This window comes from Alosa pseudoharengus, unplaced genomic scaffold (assembly GCF_046254945.1).
Source record: "Alosa pseudoharengus isolate Yale_2024_CS ecotype anadromous, Long Island Sound unplaced genomic scaffold, YU_APseudo_1.1 YU_APseudo_1.1_scf_4, whole genome shotgun sequence".
NCBI classification, from domain to species: Eukaryota; Metazoa; Chordata; class Actinopteri; order Clupeiformes; family Clupeidae; genus Alosa; species Alosa pseudoharengus.
The window spans coordinates 14,803,555-14,811,243 of NW_027468774.1; positions in this window are offsets into that span (position 1 = coordinate 14,803,555).

Genomic DNA, 7,689 nt, shown 5'->3' on the forward strand with positions numbered 1-7,689 from the left:
CTATCTGCCACTGAGTGTGGGGTAGAGAATCTCGATTTGTTGGTAGGGAAACAAATGTCCCGTAGTCGCCCATACATCAGGCTTAAAAAGCTGTAGGAGGTGCTTTAATTATTTCTTCCCAGCCTTAATCGTTTATTTTGAAAGCCTGAGCTGCTTATCGATAGCTGTAAAATGAATGTTATGTTCTAAAATGTTTCTTCCTCAGGCTCCTCTCCAGCAGCCAATAATGTGCTTTGAGAGAGGGGAGAGAGAGGGAGAGAGAGGGAGAGAGAGAGAGGGAGAGAGAGAGAGGGAGAGGGAGAGAGAGAAGCGATCTGTGGACGTAAAGCAGTTGATAGATGTGGTCACACTTTGGGGAGGTAAACAGTATTGATTCTGTCCTACTATCATCTCTAATTTTCTTCCAGCCATTGCACAATGGGATACCTTATGACTAATCACACCCGCCTGTATGGCAGGAGCAGGACGCACTCTCTCTCTCCATCCCCCTCCCCAACACTATTTTAAGTAGCGTGCCCAGAGCTCTCAGACGAAGCGTGTCAGTATTGAAGTGTCTCCTGGTCGTCAGATCTCCCCCACTTCCTCTTGCACTAATGCGATCGATTGGACCAGCAACAGGGCCATAACACGCTCCTCTCCAGGACACTCTCGCGGTGACATTTCAGGCCCAGTTAGACCCGATTTCCCCCGGGCCATTAAAAGACAAAAAAAAAAGAGAGAGAGAGAGAGAGAGAGAGAGAGAGAGAGAGAGAGAGAGAGAACCCCCGAACCCCAAGTGGAAAGTGGTCTGAGAGGTACCCGTCGCCTGAGCTTCCTCGAGACCTAATGACAGTAAAAAAAGAAAAAAAAAACTGTACATGTCTGTACAACCAGGGAGTCCGAGGATTAAATTCTTAATAATGTGCGTGTAATAGTGAAATCTGAGGTCCTGGCCCCGGATGTGTTAAGAGCATTTGCAGGGTCTAGTTTAATGAAGAGAAAGAGAGAGGGGGAGAAAGAGAGAGAGAGAAAGAGAGAAAGAGGGGGGGAGAAAGAGAGAGAGAGAAAGAGAGAAAGAGGGGTAAGAAAGAGAGAGAGAGAGAGCTTGAAGGCTGACTTGCTCACTGACTTGCGTATTTTAGGGCATGTCAGGACCTTCACGCCAACTATTTTAATTGAAACCAGAAAATGTATGTTAGCTCTGACTTGGGCCTGTGAACACTAAACTGGGGCTTACTCAGTCAAATAGCACATCTTGTGTGCTCACCGCCAGAACACAACTCTAGGCATTACTCTGTGTAAACCTGCACACAAACAGTCATTATTATTTTCATACTTGGTTGTAATCCTTATCTTAGGTGACTTAGGTTTCCTAATTCATTCAAACATTAAACGCCTTTTGGATTGCCATGAAATTATGCATGTCGGGTCAAAGAGCTCGCTTTGAACCACATAATCTATATCCCATCTAGTAAGCGCCAAATATTTAAGACCATAAAAATGCATTATAGCCTTTAAATAGAATGGCCCCACTAAAATATCTCTAAATAACATTTTATATATTCCATTATGGGGGGGAAATGAAACAGCTTTGCATTCAGATTTACAATTGCGGAAGCGGCTCAGTGCGTTACACATGCTGTGAAGTGTCCAAGATGATGGTATTCATAGCCGACCCGTCTCATGCAGTGTGCTGCTACCCATGTCTTCTCTCTCAATGACATGAAATAGGTTCATACAGTTTAAGGTATGGAATAATAACTAATTATCTTTGGGTTAACTACACCCTATGGCGATCCTCTTAACGTCCTGCTGTGCTTTGGGCTTGACCCAAACCAATGAAAACAGTTTTCCTTAATAAGTTCCGTGACAAAGCTTAACATGTGGCATCACCCTATATTCATGACCTCTATAAATCTAAAGATATTTGCAAGGCCAGTATGCTCAAAATGACACTGTGGCAAACTAATGTGCGCATATCATGTCATGATCAAACCTTCATATTTCATATTTCATATATCATACTTCATAGTATTTAACAACCAGAACCAGAATACATTTTCTATCAATGTTGTATCATGTAAGGTCAAGTCACTCGGAGGTCAAGGAACATATAAAGATCTGACTATACAAAAGGAACAATAATCAAAAATGTCCAAGCATCATAGCAATAGATTGTGTAGTACTACCAAAGTTATTGGGTGTGCCTGTCAGAAGCGGCTCCTATTCTGTCTCACTCACTTTTATTATCTGCTTTATAAATGCACTGCACTATACTGTGGCATAGGCTTGATTACTGCTTCAGTTGTCTTACGAAAAATGAAGGAGAGAAGGAACAGATACAAGTTTGTTTTCTTGTGACCACACAAAATAACCTGAATGCAGCCTCTAGTTTGTGATCTGAACTAATGCAGACCTCATCTAATTCAATTTAGCACCTAGCCAGCGATCGGAAAGCCAGGGGAAAAGAAAAGGGAAAGTGGACATCCATCCCTCTCGTGCCAATTGCAGCAAACAATGCCAGTGATCAAGGGGTGAAGGAGTCCTCCCGATTCATCTCCGGAATAAACTGGAGTCATCTGAAGCATATAAGGAGCCCCGACAGCCACAAATAGATTTGGACAGTGTTGCCTTAACATCTGGAAACAGTGTTTAACTCATCCCATCTCAGGAAGTTTTCACACTTCACGCCTCATTAACCTCCGGGCCACACGACTCCCTGGGAAGACAGAGGAGCAGGGAGCCTGTTTACACAGGGTTTCCCAGAGCCGCCACCGCCACCGAGCGCTTTAGTCGGCAGGCACGTGACGCGGCACGCGGTGTGGCGCGGCACAGTGCACAGGTGAGAAGCGTGCGGGCTTCGCGAGCAGCCCAGGAGGCTTGTTGGGGATTGCTCCGTGTTATTTTACAAGTGGCCACCAATGTAGCCTTTTATTTGTATGCGCCGCTGAGTTGGGGTGGGTCAACGTTGTTTTACTCTGGGTTTACACTGAGGTAGTTGATGGTGGAATTGATGACGTCTCTCAAAAGAGACCGAGATGTGATATATCGTGTACAGTCAGAGCACGAAGGATCATTGCTGGGCGTGCTCTTCTTTGTGGAGTGACATCATGGTTCTCACTGTGTGAAATGTACAGCTCTCCACATTCATATTTACAGGTGAAGGAATCAGTTAGACCAAGGCAGATGCATTTCCTGACTGCAATGTACCTTTTCAAGTTCCAGGTGACAGTTTCCCTTGAGAACCCTCCTTTATAGGCAATATTAAAGGGTCTGAGTGCAGATATGGGCACACAACCAGCTGTGGGTATTTTGTCATCAAAAGTCTAAAGCTGGCAATAATAGGCTATATGCAAGAAAATATGAATTTACCAGTAGGTCAGTTGTCCTTATGAAATCAATCACTTACTGGGTGAAAATATTTTGCCATCGCAAATAGTGCATGTTTACATCTTTACTGTTCAGCTTGCCGTGTGGTAGTCAGAGGTGTGATTTTCCATTTGAAAAAGTGTACACCGTTTATAGGAATGATACCCTATACTACGATCTCAGTCTTTGAACTATTATTGTTATGGTTAAGTATATGAAATAAATACTTAATGCATTAGACGTGTTTATACCACTGAGTATATACAAAAAACATAGAACTTTTACTGTGTGTCTCCATCCATCTTGACTATCAAACTGATGTCTTGCAAAGTTCAGCGACGGTTGCTATGAAACTCTAACAGGGCTAAAGCAAAACTGTGTGTTAATTATGTATTTATCTCAATTGTCCCGATTGCGGTCTGTGCAGCATTACAACAAGGCTGTTTAAATTCACATCTTATGCTGGTCGTGGCTTTGAATTTGGCCATATTATTAGTTTGTCAAGAGATAACCAACAAAGGCTGGTTATATTAATCCTTTGGCCCGAATTCCTGGGTTTATGTGATGAAAATGCATAATGAAACACTTTTCATGAGGTGATAATTAGTGGAGATGGGCAAGCCAGCAGTCACAGGCGGTTGGGTATTTAATAACCACCATGACCATGGGAGATGGTGTTAATATTGAGGTCATGTTTATGATGCAGATTATATCCCAGGTCAGCAACATGTAAAGTCAAATAATTCAAAATCAAAACCCGATCTAATGGCTTTCTTTATATGGGAGCCTTTTATTCATGGGTCATGCATTGGGTAGCTCACATTATACAACGCTTTGGTCTAAGAAATCAATTCTTGTCATTCTGGGTGTTTATTGGCATGTTGGCCATATGACAACCTTATTATGAGTCCACTTTTTAGGTGGTGTGAGATTTATCCAGTATAACCGCTTGGTAAATCAGTCTCCTATAGTCTACTGTGGTATGATTTTTCAGATAAAGCGGACAGGCGACAGATAAGATGATGAGATAATTAAATGTTATTGAATATACTCAGAAGACTTTAAACAACAGACCCCAGCAGTTTGGGTAGATTTACTCATAATCTGTCAACATTAGCTGAAGGAAATTTTCAATTTGCTCCAGTCAGAGGAGGATCTAAGCACTCTGTTATTGCCTACTTGGGTATGTGGGCGCACAGCATGGATATAGGCCTTGTGCGGGAGCTTAAGTGAGTAATAGGGAAGAATGGCACATACCCTTTTTCACTACAGATCAACTGCAATGGAGGGACTGTCTTAGCCAAATGCATCTTGCACCAATACAATGTAAGGCACATCAGACTATGTTAGCAGCATACACATTTCCAATTTGCACACTGGTGTCTAATGTGTTGTGTTTAGCATTTGTATTTGTGCACGTGTATCATTAATGTAACATCAAGTAAGGTGTTACAGCTATTGTCTGGCTGGAGGTAAGTGCTCTAAGTAGTCGTGCTATGCATCCATACTTAAATAGGAATGAGTAGTGCTGAGTGATTAGACTACACTGTTACAAGGCATTCCTACTGAAAGCCAAAAAAGGAGCGTAACCACTTGGATCTTTCTCACAATCGCTTAAAACGGTACTTGACATTTGGCTTCTGTCCTGTCGCTAGCCTTCCATGCATTTTTAGGATTATTTCACATTATAGGCTTATTAATTCAGGGACAATGGCGTTCTTATCTTTGTCGCCCAACCCTGGGATAGAAGCATTGGCACTTGCATTGTTTTTACGGTCGATTTCAAAATTGATTTTTTCTGGATCACGTGTTGTGGTTTGTCATTTTTTGTATCAATAAAAATTGAATATAGTTAAATTTAAAATAGATCTCCCCTTGTGATTACGATGAGAATATCTCATTGCACTGTTAATCTTGTTAAACCGTATCACATCGGAACTGGTTAGACAACTTGTGGTGGTGCTTTTACGCATGCTGTTTATTCCTGGAACCATATCTCTAAACAAATGACGGAAGACCTACATTGATTGTCAAATGTCCCAGATAGATTTAGAAGTAACATCTATTGGTCTACAAAACACTTTATAGAATCCCAGAAATCTACCCCCAAAAAACCTAGCCGTCTGTTATTAAGCATTTGGGATTGTTGAATCTCGAGAGAATGAGCATAAGAACGCTAGGCTATATTAAAGAACTTTCTCAGCCTAGAAAACCAATTAATTATCTAAGGTCACTATAACCCATTTCTCCCCCCTGTTAATCACAATCAGAATGGCTATTTGCCTCCTTCAATTATAGTTTGGCTCGTGCAAACTGAAGTAGACCATTGATGTTATTTCATTTTTGCTATTCTCAGAAATAGCAGTAACATCCCAATCACTAAATCCTACATTTGTTTTAGTGATGGGCCTGGCGACATAGGCCAGGCATGTGTCCTCCTAGCAATAGTCTCAATTCAATCTGTTTTGTTCCTCAGCCCAAAATATGAAATACAAAAAGAAGGTATGGTCATAATTGGACTAGGCCTAATGGCTTGTCCGTCCTCCTCTAGGAATGGGCTCACCCCTGAGTTTGGGAAAATACAAATTGACAAAGGAAATTAATCTACAAAGCTACAGAGGGAGGGGCGGGGGGAGTCTGGGTCTAGCAAATGAGGCTCTTGAAAATCACCTTCATAATTAATTGCACAAATTTGTTTCTATTAAATAAAAATAACACGTATTGAGGAACTCAATTAGCATTAATTAAGCTTGATATCCTAATTTGGAAATGTGTTGTGGAAAACAAGCGTTTTCAGAGTCGTTTTACTGTGGTGTTGAATTTCAGCTGGCTGCCTTTGGGCAGCTATTCTCCCCTCTGAGACTTGGAAATGAGAAATGGAGATGGAATATCGGGAGGTGCTAAATTAGCTGCCTGATCTGCACTTATTGCAGCATACACACGCCTATTACTTTGCTGTTCTCTCTTTTAACATTCCAGGCATGGCGCGGCGTCGAGATAGCAGATTTATCAAATGGGAAAATGAATGCATGATGATCAGTTAAATTGAAAATCAGCGCCTGCATGACAGCCCGACCTGACACCTCCGTAATTAGAAAGAAAAATGATGGCGTCCGATGCATAATAGAGCAAAAACAATTTACACTCTCCCATAATGATCCGGCGTTCAAATTGAAAATTTCTCCGGGTAGAAATTGAATTCATAAAGTATGATTCATGGAGGACACATCTCCTGGAGGCTGCCTGGGCCATATCGATTGATAGTTTGTCTTGAATCATACAGCGTGCTGCTTTCAGGCAAAAGCTTAACTACTTAAGCAAATCGCTAATTTCACCTTAAGGCCACCAGTGTGCAGCCAGCGATACTCCTATTCAGACTGCAAATGAATTATACATGAACAGCCCCCACCAACGCGCTCCAAAAATGAGGGGAAAAAAACAGCAGCAAATTGAAGGACACCTCCAGACAACTCACAATTTCCAAACACTTGCTTTTTTTTCATGGGCCTAATCTAAAAGGCAATTCATTGACCGAAATGAAGCATATATCTCGCAGCTGACTGAAAGAGAATAAGAAGAAACGATACCTTTGTGCTATGCTACAGAGGTTTTGTTAATAACGTGGAGCACACGTGGAGAATACATTATTAACGTTATTGTTTTTGGTTGGACAGGGGATTCCCTCCGGGCAATGTATAATGCTCTTTGTCCATTAAATAATTGCTTTATTAGTTTATTGATTTCCTGTCTCTGGATTCTAGTATAACCTTTGTGGGCTCGTTGGTTATTATTTGCTATTTTTGCAGCTCCTATATTTTGATGTGTTTTGCTTATGCCCTGCTTCATAGGAACTATCCATTTTAAAGTCTTTAGTCATTCAAAGCAAACAGCGGTCGCTGGTAGAAAATTATGTAAATATTTTGAAAGGGACACGGGCTCAGAAATTCATTTGCGACAGCTCAAACGTAAAGCTGTCCCTCTGATTATTTTCAATTTATTTGCAAATCAAGACCCGATGAGAGTGGGAGGGCTCGAGGATATTTAACAAGGCTATAAACAGACCAGGATGGGCAGAATAAATGCCTTTGATATTTGAATTTTAGATGTGTTATTGCAGGCCTTGTTATGGAGGTATCCCTTAAAGTTTACAGCTTGAGCCATGTGTGTAGGCTATTCTTTTATTCTTACCTCGACTTTAGATCTGGTCAACATTTCTAATATTGTCAAGGCGCAGATGTCTTGGAGCCCCCTCAGCCTCCCCGGGGACCGCCAACCCTATTAGAACAAATGTGTTCTGCTATTGTAAATAGGCACGTTTGGTTCGCCCGTCCTATTACGGGC